The 11,858-nt window shown below is 40.6% G+C and overlaps 1 pseudogene across 1 annotated transcript; it reads right to left on the reverse strand.

Moving 5' to 3' along the window:
* Positions 1–6,192: 6,192 nt before the first annotated feature.
* LOC306655356 (melanoma inhibitory activity protein 2-like) lies at positions 6,193–8,727 on the reverse strand (annotated as a pseudogene). Its single transcript has 2 exons — positions 6,833–8,727; positions 6,193–6,260 (listed from the first exon to the last, which is right to left on the reverse strand). The product of its transcript is annotated as a melanoma inhibitory activity protein 2-like (transcript).
* Positions 8,728–11,858: the final 3,131 nt, after the last annotated feature.

Raw genomic sequence — 11,858 nt, forward strand, 5'->3', positions numbered from 1 at the left:
ATTCTTCATTATGGGGGTGGTCCTGTGCCTCAGCTGCATCCCTGGCTCTCCCTACTAGATGCCAGTAACATGCCCCTCTCCAGGTATGACAACCAAAGATACCTCCAGACTTTTCTACATGTCCCCTGGGAGGTGAGTAGAATCACTCCCTGTTGAGAACCACTGCTCTATACCGTAAGTGCCGAGGGCAAGAACCAAACACGTGTCCTGGGGCTCTTGGTGGTGATCCAAATGGATAGGAGAATCCTCTGTCTTCATCTCTCATCTCAGTGAGCCTCAGTTTACAAGGTCAGAGAGCATGGTGGACTTTGGGTCAGAGCCTTGTGTTCTATACAAAGGGGAGCCTAGGACCTTGAATGATTATCTTTCTGATCCCCAATATCCTCACCTGCAAAATGTAGCTTACAGGTTTTCCCCCCAAGATGTTAGGCTGAAAAAAATACAGAATTGTTGAAAACATATTGATTTTTCAAAAATGTACATTAGCTCCCCTTTATCTGTGGATGACATGTTCCAAAATCCCAGTGGATGCCTGATACCTTGGATTGTATAGAACCCTATAATTTAATGATTTTTCCATCTTAACTAGGCACTCACTTATTACACACTCTAGCTGCAACTTACACAGCTTGAGATATGACAGCAAAACTAGCATGAAGTTCTTTTTCTTTCTTGATGATTTCAGGGATAGATTTATTCTTACCACAGATCTTAGAAACCTCAGCTAACATATTATCTTTCCTAATTGAGTTAAGAACTTTCACCTTTTGGGAAGCAATTTATGACTTCTTTTCAGCATATCTGAATTCCAGCATCACTACACTTACCCTTTTGGGCCATTGTTAAGTAAAGTAAGGATTACTTGAATACAAGCACTTTGATAATGGAGATGGTAAATTCAAACATTCAGACAGCTACTAATAGACTAATAGGACGGTAGCATATACAGCATGGATACACTGGACAAAAGGATGATTCATGTCCTGAGTGGGATAGAATGTGACAGTGAAATATCTCATGATTTTACTCAGAATGGTGTGCAATTAAAAATTTATGACTTATTCATTTCTAGAATTTTCCATTTAATATTTTTGGACTGAGATTGACCAGGGGTAGCTAACACTGCAGAAGTAAATCCTTAGATAAGAGGGAATGACTAGTGAATGACTAGGTCATATATGATTAGAGAACTTTTTTTCCCTTTCTTTTGGTGCTGGAAATCAAACCCAGAGCCTTATGAATATTAGGCATGTACTTCATCATTGAGTTATACTCTCAGTCCAAAAAGAATTATCTAATCTTAAACACTATTTAAATCTCATAAATACTATTTCTAAAATATTACAAATACTCAATTTTCACCCTTGTGGAAGGAACAGACTCTGGTCTGACTGGTCTGAGACCCTTTATGCTACACCACCTTCAATAGATAGAATGGCCACCTAGGGTCATTGTTCCTCTCAAGGCTATCAGGATGAGGTGGTGTAAATAGGAGGGTTTGAACTCATATCTGTGTTTAACTTAGGCATGGAGGTTCAACATTTGAAAATATTCCATTGGTTTAAGTCACCCTGGAATTATGACATGCTATTTCTTAGCCCTTTCTTCTCCAAATGGGTTTATATAATTATTCTATATCATGGGACCCTACAGGTATTCAACTCTTTATCTGAGTCATCCATCCTTCAAGGGAATGTAATATAATTTAGTGTTTATATTAAATAAGATAGCCATTTGTGAAGTGCTTGACTTAAGATGATTCTAAGCAGTGTTGACTCTATTCTAGACTATTATGATTGGATCTAAAATTTCCACCAAAGCCATGTGTTAAAGATTTCTTTGCCGGTTGGTGACACTATGGGGAGGTGGTGGAAACTTAGGGAGGTGGGCCCTAGATGGAAAAAATAGGTCAAGGGGTAAGTGCCCTACAAGGGTACATCTTGTCCCCAGCCCCTTCTTTCTTCTCTGCTTGTTGGCCTCCATGAAGTGAGCAGCTCTGTCATGCTATGCCCTTCCCTTCCACAATGATGTTCTGTCTCACCCTCAGGCCCAGAAACAATGGAGCCAGTCAGTCATGGACTGAAATCTTTGAAATTTTTAATCAAAATAAATCTTCCCTTCTTCAAGTTCATTTTATCTCAGTGATGGAAAGCTATCACAGGCTACAGGAGAGAAGAAATCACTAAGATAGTCAGTAAAGAATTTTGCTTCCTGTTCTTCTTGTGACACTTAGCCATTTACAAAATATCTTTCCTCTGGTTCCTGGTTAAGCCTCAGAAGTACACTAGGGAGCAGGCAAGATGTTTATCATCGTTGTCTCTCTATTATCAATGAGCTAAGATCTCAGCAGGTCAGAGGGGTTGGCCAGGGCCACACAACTGAAGGTAGCAAAGCTAGGGTCACAGATTGACTCCTGAGCAGAGCTGGTACTCCCCAGTGCACCATACTGCCCCCACGCATCCATTCCGTCTGAGCGTGTCAGACCCAGAATCAGGTCATCATACATTTTTCTGCCATTATGTCAGCATGTGTCTTAATTTGGGTTCTCCAGAAAGTAAGAGTCCAGCTCCAATGGTTCATTTAGAGAACACAGGAGATATGGAGTGTTATAAGTGCAGAAGTGAGACAGAGGCAGGAACTTAGCAAATAAAAAAGTAGTTAGTAAATCACATCACTGTGGACCCTCATGGGCAATTCCATGGGACTCCGGGAAGCAGCGAGGAACAATCTCCCCTGGGTGATCCTGCACTTGAGCATGGAGCTAGGGTGTTAATTCCTGTGCATTTCCAACCTGCTGGGGCAGGCACTGAGAGGTCTCCTGAGGTTATAAAGTCCCCCATGACTGGGGTACTCAGAATCACAGGATGTAACCTGTTAGCCTGGCCCCGACTCCTGTAACTTGCCTCTTGCCCCTTTGTTTTCCAATCCTGGTGAACTTTCTTGAAAATCCCTGTCACTAAACACAAGATGGAGTAGACCAAAGAGGACAGGTAGCTTTAGGTAGAAACCATACCCCTTTGGAGAAAAATGATTCAATGTTGAGATGACACCCTTATAGATCATTTAGGAATGTGACCAAAGGTTCCTAAAACTTTATAAGCAAACTTCTTGCAAATTCAATACTTATAGTAGTCTGGAGGGCTTAAAAGGATTCCCTTGTGACAGCTTTTGAAAAACAATTGGTCCCTGACAATTGTGTGTGTGTGTGGGGAGGGCGAGCATTTGGACTTTTCAGCAAGTGAGACACAAGTTACCAACACATTTAAGTCCATTAACTTCAAAGAATGAAGGTGCAAAATGGGATGTGGACTCCCAGAAGTTCTGAGAAGCAGGCATTGGAAGCAAGAGAGCCAGAGAGCCAGGGAGGTGCAATTGATTGGTGAGGGGATGTTGAAGGCACCTTTAATACTGAACCTGTGCTGCGAGCTAAATGTCTTTCCAGGCTCCAAGCAGAAGGTGAGTCAGAAGTTTTTTGTTTTATTTTTGTTTTTTTTGTTTATGTTTTGTTTTGGTACTGGGAATTGAACCCAGGGACACTTAAACACTGAGCCATATCCCTAGCCCCTTTTTTGTATTTTATTGGAGAAAAGGTCTCACGGTTGCTTAGGGCCACACTAAGTTGCTGAGGCCGACTGAACTCGTGATCCTCCTACCTCAGTCTCCTGAGTCGCTGGGTGGAAGTTATCTTAGAATGGCATCTGACCCCATTTTCTGTGTCCCTCCCCACCTCCTCTCCTCTTGACTGACTACCCATACACAGGGCATTTCCTCGGGCTCCCTCTGCTCTCCTCCAGCAGGTTGCAGCTCTACAGTAGATCTCTTTTTTATTATTTTATTTATATAAATATATGGGGAGCAGTGGTAATTTGATACATGTACACAATGTATAATGACCAAATCAGGGTAGTTAATTTCCATCTCCTTCAACGTTTAAAAACGTTTCTTTGATTAACACATAATACTTGTATATATTCATGTGGTATGTTGTGATATTTCAATACATGTATGAATGTGTACCAATTGAGTCAGAATTTCTTGGATTCCAGTTATTTGGAGAAACAGTACACAGCCTGGGGACCCTCTTATATAATATTATCCACATTTAGTCATCATGAAATGACATGTAAATGTGTTCATTTGTAGGTCATTGGCCTTGAGTTTACATTGGCCTTGAATAAAATAGTATTTCATCTACTAAAATATGCCTCTCCATCTCTCTTTCCTTCCTACACCCATCAAATTCCCAAGCGTCAATAAAACTCAGGAGAAAAACACTTTTGGCAACTGAGAAGGAGAGGCCAAGCTGTGGAGATGGGAAGGAAATAAGAAAATAATAATGAAATAAAGAAAAGAAAAGGACTAGGAATTGGGCATTAATCATGTGCCAAGAATTTTACAAGCAAAGTTATCTTACCTGAATTTTCATCACAACCCTGCAAGAGTAAGTTTTGCAAAGGAGAAAACCAACTCAGAGGGGTTCCAAGACATTTCCAAGGTAGAAAACGAGGTTGAGTCAACTGTATAATATTGGTCTTACCAAAAGTGTTAACTAACTCAAAGATGAAACACTATCAAGGACTATTTGCATCTGAAAAACAGAACATGTGACCAGAGTTTCAGATAACAAAATGAATCTCTAATGGTTTAATTAGTTTACACAATAAGCAGAATGTGAGAAGTAGATGTTATGAGTCCTCTCAATAATTCAAGGAGAAATGCAATTTGCACTGAAAGTTACATATCTATTAATAAGAAATGAAAACTGTAGAGGGAGGATGCTGTAAGAACTAGAGTGGTTTGATTAACCTGGGCAATGTGGCAGTTGGAAAATGTGTCTCTTAGACATCCTGCTTCAGGGGATCTGCTTGACCAAGAGCCCAAGGTGCTGCAGCTGAGTTCAAGTCCTGAGGGTATGCTTCCCATAGCTGCTTTCGCCAATGACTGAGCAGGCAGTGATATGAAGGCAGGTCTGTTCCAGGAGACCTGGGCAGTTTTGTCTTAAAGACTGTCCATAAGAACTCTGGAAGCTACTTTAGAACTGCAGAACATAGACTTTTCCATTCCTCGCTCCCTCCCTCCTTCTCTCACTGTCTTCCTTCCCTGTCTCCTCCACAGGGAGGGCCTGCACTGATGGGTTTGTCAGCCTCTGGCCCCCCTCCTTATTTTCTCCAATAAATCTCTTGGAAATCTAATTCCATTTTGGCATCCTCTGCTCAGAGAGCCTGGAATTATACACAATCATTAATGGGACTTTGCTAGAAGACTGTGGGGGTACTCCTTAGAATCTAAGGCCTTCCTTAACTACTGAATCACAGATGGCCCTAAGAATACAGAGAGAAGCAATGATAGTCCCATAGAATAAGCCAGTCTGGATCCCATGCTTCTTTGCCCCAAAGGACAGTCTTGGATTGGTTTTGCTCAGGCATGAACACAACCTTGACCACTAAGGCTGCCTGCCTAGGAGCAAACCAGCCTCAGCAAAGGAAGAGTGGAGAAAGAATAAAAGGGAACTGGATAAAGACAACGATAATGTTCTTACAGGAATAGCACCAGGTCCAGAATGGTTTTTGCTGAATACTGAAGTGTCAGTGTAGAATATTGTTCCCCTGGTCTGCAGCAGATTATGAGAATGCCTGTCCAGTACCCACCCACCAAGCTCTTTTATCTGTCCCAGCAACAGACCTGTAGTGCCAGGGAATTATGCACCCTGCACCCTGCCCTGCTGCCAATGACTGCAGGAAGCTAGGGTGTAAATGCCAGGCCCCCACATCCGTCCAAAGCCTCCCTAAACTGTCTTCCACAGGTACCAGCAGGATGGAGCGCCACTCACCCACAGGAATCATTTACTTGATAACACTCCCACTATTGGCTGCCTTCCTTTTTTGTCTTCCACATTCATCTACCAGAGTTTCTTTAATCTCCCAATAAACTATTTAATCCTAGATCCTTGCTCAGGGTTTTTTTCCGGGAAAACCCAAACTAAAAATTATGGTGTGTCAATTTGATAAGACAATATACTGTAATAACAATGAATGATTGCAATAATAATGATGGTCTTATAATTGCATGCAATAATGTGGGTAAATCTTATATACCTGAGAGGCAGTAAACAAAGGCACATCACAATATGTGATTCTATTTATATAAAAGACAAACAAACCCTCCCCATTAGAGTCAGGATAGCAGTCACCTTTAGGGATAGGTATGACTGTGGGACATGAGGACATCATCAGTAAATGTCCTCTTTCCGGATCCAGATGCTGGGTACAGAGGTGAGTTTAATTAGAGAAACCTCATCAAGCTATACAATATAATCTGTTCATATTTCTGCACAGATGGTAGACTTAAAATTCTTTAACAAGTTACAAAAAGGAAAAAAATGTTATTTTTCTTTTTTTCATATTTAAATCATCTTTATTTATACAATATTATCCTCAAAATTCTAATTTAATTAAGCTTCGGTGGAGCAAAAATATAAAACTAAAAGCAGTTAAACTAAAAATAAGAGATGTCATATTTTGAAAAGAGATCAAAAATATTGTCAGGATTCATGTTGTGGTTCTGGATGTTCCATAGCAGGCTCATTTGATGGTGGAATCAACCCTCAAGTGAACTCGCTTCTTCTTTCAGAATGTGGGGGTAGGGGGGGAAATTCAGCTCTTTGCAGAGGATAATGAGGAAAACGCCTCAGTGAATAGACATTTTGCATTGGATTGGAGGCGGTTCTCCTGGTTCCGAGTCTACCATAATTAGAATAATATCCATGTTGCCTTTGTAGAAGAGAAGGTGGATCAGAATATGGTTGACCTGGTGGGGGGGATCATCCTCTTACCTTCCGGTTCCCATGGCGATGACAGGGGCCCATTGTCAGCAGGTGCTCTATGAGGATCATAGCTTGATTCTCTTCTTTCATTGCTAATCTGATGGTCCAGAGGATCTTCTGGGCCTCCCGAGCCTCTTCCTCCTTCCCCTGGATGTAAAGGTGACAATCTGAGTGGACCCTTCTTTTCCAAAGGAAAAGCTCTCATTTCACATGAAAGTCCACTCAATGGTGAGGGACCATATGGGGACTGCCCTCTGGCAAATGCTGTATTCGAAACATCAAGTGCATAAGGATCTTCTAAAAGTTTAAATTTAAACTCCATTTCCATTAATTTTTGTCTCTTTTGAGCATTTACTATCTTTAAATACTGGAGGTTTTTTTCAGCACTCCAAGCTGCCAACGCATTATCACATGCTTTTTTCTCATAGGAAGTACTCTGCCTCTCATAATAATGAATGGTTGCATCCAATTCTTCCTCCAGATCTTTGGCTCGCTGTCTATAGGTCTCCAGCTCTTCAGTTGCACGGCTGATCTTTTTATCAACTCAGAAAACCTCTCCTCTTCCTCTAACCGGCACTTTTCCTCTACTCCTAATTTCCTGTGGAGTTTCACTGCATTTTCTTGATATTGTTCTATCCTTACTTTAAATTTCTGCTGAAGCTTCTGATTCTTATTTTCAAACTGTGTGTTTTCTGACTGCAAAGATTCTTGTTCGGACTGAAGATTTTTAATATGTTCTATAAGATCTTCTTTTGTTTTATCTACTTCAGATAATAAAGTATAAATTTGACTTCTTTCTTCTTCTAAGGTTTCTAAAGAGGCATTTAACTCAGCAGCATACATCAGTTCCTTCAAAGCTTCTTTTGGCTGATTCTCTAAGTAAGCACCAATTTCTGATTCACTCTTCATCTCCAGCTCCAAGTTACCATCATCTGTTAGGTCTTCTCCAAGCACAGGAGTCTGATCTTTCATCTTTAGCAAGCATTTGGTCAGAGACTTAATGTGATTTTCTTTACCACTTAGAACTTGTTCTGCCTATACTTTAGAGTCTTCAATTGTTATTTTCTGTTTATTAAGGTCACTCACTTTTTCCTTCCATACTTCAGCTTCTTGTAAAAGGTGTTTCTGATTTTCCTGCAGTTGGGAATTTTTGTTCAAAGCCTCTTTTATTGCTACCTTAAGTCCTTCTTCATTCATTTGAAAGTCTTAAGGTTGTTTTAGCTTCAGCTACTTGTGATATGAGGGATTTTGATTCCTCTTCTAGGGTCTTTATCCTTTTTGATGTATCTGCCATCAATTCATCCTGTTCAGAACATTTAGATTTCTCTTCTTTTAGCTCTTTTTCTAGAAAGAGTATTTTATCCTCAAGTTTAGATTTGGACTTATTTAGCATTTCATGTATTGTCTCCAAATGTTGCACTTCTTTTGATGCCTTTTCAGGATTGGCATCCTTTAAAGACAACTGTAAGCCCTCATGCTCTTTTTGAAGAAGGCTAACTTTATCAAGTAGTTTACATTTTTCTTCAATTAGTTCAGAAAGTTTTAGAGCAAGCTTTTTTTCTCTCTTCACATAAAGCCTGCTTCTAACAGACTGAACACTTCTCCAATAAAAACAAGAGAACAGTAAAAAATCCAGTAACTGCACATATTACCAGCTCCAGATGAAAGGTATCAGGATTAGGGCCTGGTCTTCCATCTTCAGGCAATGCTGGCACAACCCTGAATATTTTTTCCAGACCCAGGTCCCAGTAAGACTGAGGGGCGGCCCTTGGCCCCCCCATGGTGCCAAAACTACTTTGGCAACTACATCCTGCCCAGCCACTAATATAGGCTGCGGACACTAGACTTTGGGTGGGATCCCAAACCTGTACCATGTGACCAAGCTGATCACTAGGAACAGAATGCCAGGGGTGGGTGGGGAGCCAGGCAAACCGGCCCCCATGGGCTTTGTGACCTCTCTGCCCCACCCGGACCCTCCCCCTCTGCTATGCCCCACCCACACCCCAAGCAGTGCAGGTTCAATCTGGTCCCACTGGAGACCGCTTGCCGCCCACCCCTCTGTTTTCGGCCAGGCCTTATTAATGGCGCTTATTAAGCGCTACTTATTTTGTGCAGTCAAAATATCATCCAGTTGGTATAACTAAAATTCTAAAGCTTAGTAAACCTTTTCGTAAGAGGTTTAATGCCGTACATTTATATTTGTACCACATGCCCTTTTGTTTTAATGACTCATTCCTTTCTGTCCCCTCCCCTTTTCCTTCCTGTTTTCTTTTCCCTTCCCTTCCTTCCCTGTCCTTTTCTTGCAGTGTTGGGGGTTAAACTCCAAGGCCTTGTGCATGCTAGTCAAGCTCTCTACCACTGAGCCTCATCCCCAGCCCTGTTGACACTTTCTGTGGAAGTAATTTGAATTACTTCTATTGAAAAACTCTCCAGTTAGACTATTTGAAAAGTAACTTTAGAAGAGTTTCTAACATGGGCACAAATTAGTTATGACAAGTTATTGTTTAAGTACAACATATCTAATGTTTCTAAAAAGAAGGAGCTTAAAATGAGTTATTTTTCATGTCAGTTTTTCTAGACTACTATTTAAGAGTTTTCAAAATCTTTTTTCAGATGTTCTTTTCTTTTGACTTCTCATAGGACTTAGAAACGTCTAAGTAAGCTGGTGGTTATGAATATATAGCAAAGAGAAGGATAAGGTATGACTCTTAAATGGTTTTAGCTCCTGAAGGTGAATTATGTTGTTCAGATAAGTAGTTCGTTGCTTCATGTAAATGAAAGACATTCAAATACATTTTTTATTTCTACTTACACTGGAATTATTGATGAGCCAGATCTAACGTTTGAAGGAAAACATATACGTATATACATAAGTTATATATATAAATTAACCTTGTCCAATGCATGTACATTCCATAAAGAGATAAAATACAACTTTGGGTATTATAATTCAGCACCAGTTACATCCATATACAAAGAGGAATAGAGATGCTATATTTACAGCTTACAAAAGTATTTTCACATACATTATCTTGTTCATTCTTAAAAAAATTCTGTGGGCTAGGGATGCGCAAGAGGAGAGAGATAATATTGTGAACACAAAAGAAGAAAAAGACTGAGATGTCCAACAGTTATTTTTCTATACTCTAAAAATACTTAATTCTGGACTATCTCAATTAATCTCACTTCAAAGTTTGTTGGTGAATACTAATTTTAAGAGTCTGCATCACTTAACTTTGCTTTATTCAGACAGCAATAAAATGCTATTTTCTCATGAACCTGAATCTCACAGCTCAAAATTTTGTCCACTGTCTCCTCCTTAATTCCAAAGTTTTTTCCCAACCTTTTTGCTTGAAAATTTTCAAACCTTCAGAAATGTTTCAAAATTATACAACAAAGATGCCCTCCAGGGGTTGGGGATTTAGTTCAGTGGCAGAGTGCTTGCCTAGCACTTGCAAGGCCCTAGTTTGGTCCTCGGCCCTGAAAAAAAAGATGTCCTCCATCTGGATTCACCAGTCAACAGTGCCAGACTTGCTTTATGCATGCACAGGAGCATGTGTATGCATGCATGTATGATGCAAGTACATGCAATATACTTAATATGCTACCTTTGGAATATTGTGCATATGTTTTTATTAATTATACAATAATAAATACCATCATTAAAATACATTTTACATAATTCATATATGAACCATCTGGAATTTAGCAACAAGAATCATGTCAATTTAGTTGTAATTATTCACTATGGATATTCTATGAATAAAGACTTTTTCTTATATAGCACAATTATCACACTTAGGAAATTTTATTGCCAATACAATGTAATTATCTAACATATAGCCCATTTTCAATTTTCCCCAAATGAGCCAATCCATGCCCTTCATAGCTCTTTCTGCCATCTAAGATGCAATCTAGGATCACAGGCGACATTTAGATGTCACATCTCTCTAGTCTCCTTTAAACAACAAACATTGCCCCCAGCCTTTCTGGTCTATAAGGACCTGCACTTCTTACAAGTGTTCATTTGAGGGTTGGTTGGATTGTTTCCTCCTATTCAATCAGGTTAAGAACTGTGGGCAGTAATGCTGCTTCAGTGATGTGGAGGGAATGAACCAGAGGGTACATCAACATCAGTTTGTTCCTGGTCTCATGATGTTCAATTGTTTAAATCTCATTGTTTATTTAAGGTATTCTCCAACGTCAAGGTATCTCTTCCCTTTGCCATGAAGCATTCCAGTGGTCATACTTTGAGGACAGTCCGTTCCCCCAACAATCTTTCACTTACTGATTTTAGCATCAACAGAGCACTCTTGCCTGGATCACTGATTGATTACTATGGTTGCTGTGAAATAGTGTTTTTTTTTCTTCCATCATCCTTCTCCATTCATGAACTCTTCAAAAGTACTTCGTGAAAGCAAAAAATACCCAGCACCACGCATTACAATAGGGCTTCTTTTCATTGCCTTTGTAGTTGTTCATGTTGAGAGCCATCTTGCAGACCTCGCAATGGAAGCGTCCTTTATGCCGATACTTATCCAGGCAGTTGACTTTCTCTGTGGGATACACCACGTTTTCGCAGCGAGCACACTGGGGGTTCATTGTTGCGGTTCCCGCGGGCGGTGGCTGCTGCGGCGGCTGTGACTGGGGGCTCCGAGGAGCCACCGCGACATCCCCCAGCAAGCCCTACGCCGCCTCCGGGCAGGCGAGAGGGCGCCGAGCGCCTGGCGCGGGCCAGGAGGCGAGCAGGCGGCGGCAGGGGCTAGGGTGTGTCAAAATGTTATTTCTCTATCCATTCACTCATCCATTAAATAATCAAATACCAAGTTTGAACTGAATGTTTTCACCTCAAGAAGTTTACAGTTTCATGAAGAGGGACAGACAGGTAAGCACCACAAGAGGGTCATTTTTAACATTGGGATGTTTTTGCTGCATGGAAAGTGTCTGGTACATAATACTGAGTGGGGATTCTGTGGAGCCACACTTGTTTGTCACTTGGAAACAGAGACACAAAAATACATTGTAGCTCAGTCCC

Source organism: Sciurus vulgaris (assembly GCF_902686455.1).
Source record: "Sciurus vulgaris genome assembly, chromosome: 2".
Lineage (NCBI taxonomy): Eukaryota > Metazoa > Chordata > Mammalia > Rodentia > Sciuridae > Sciurus > Sciurus vulgaris.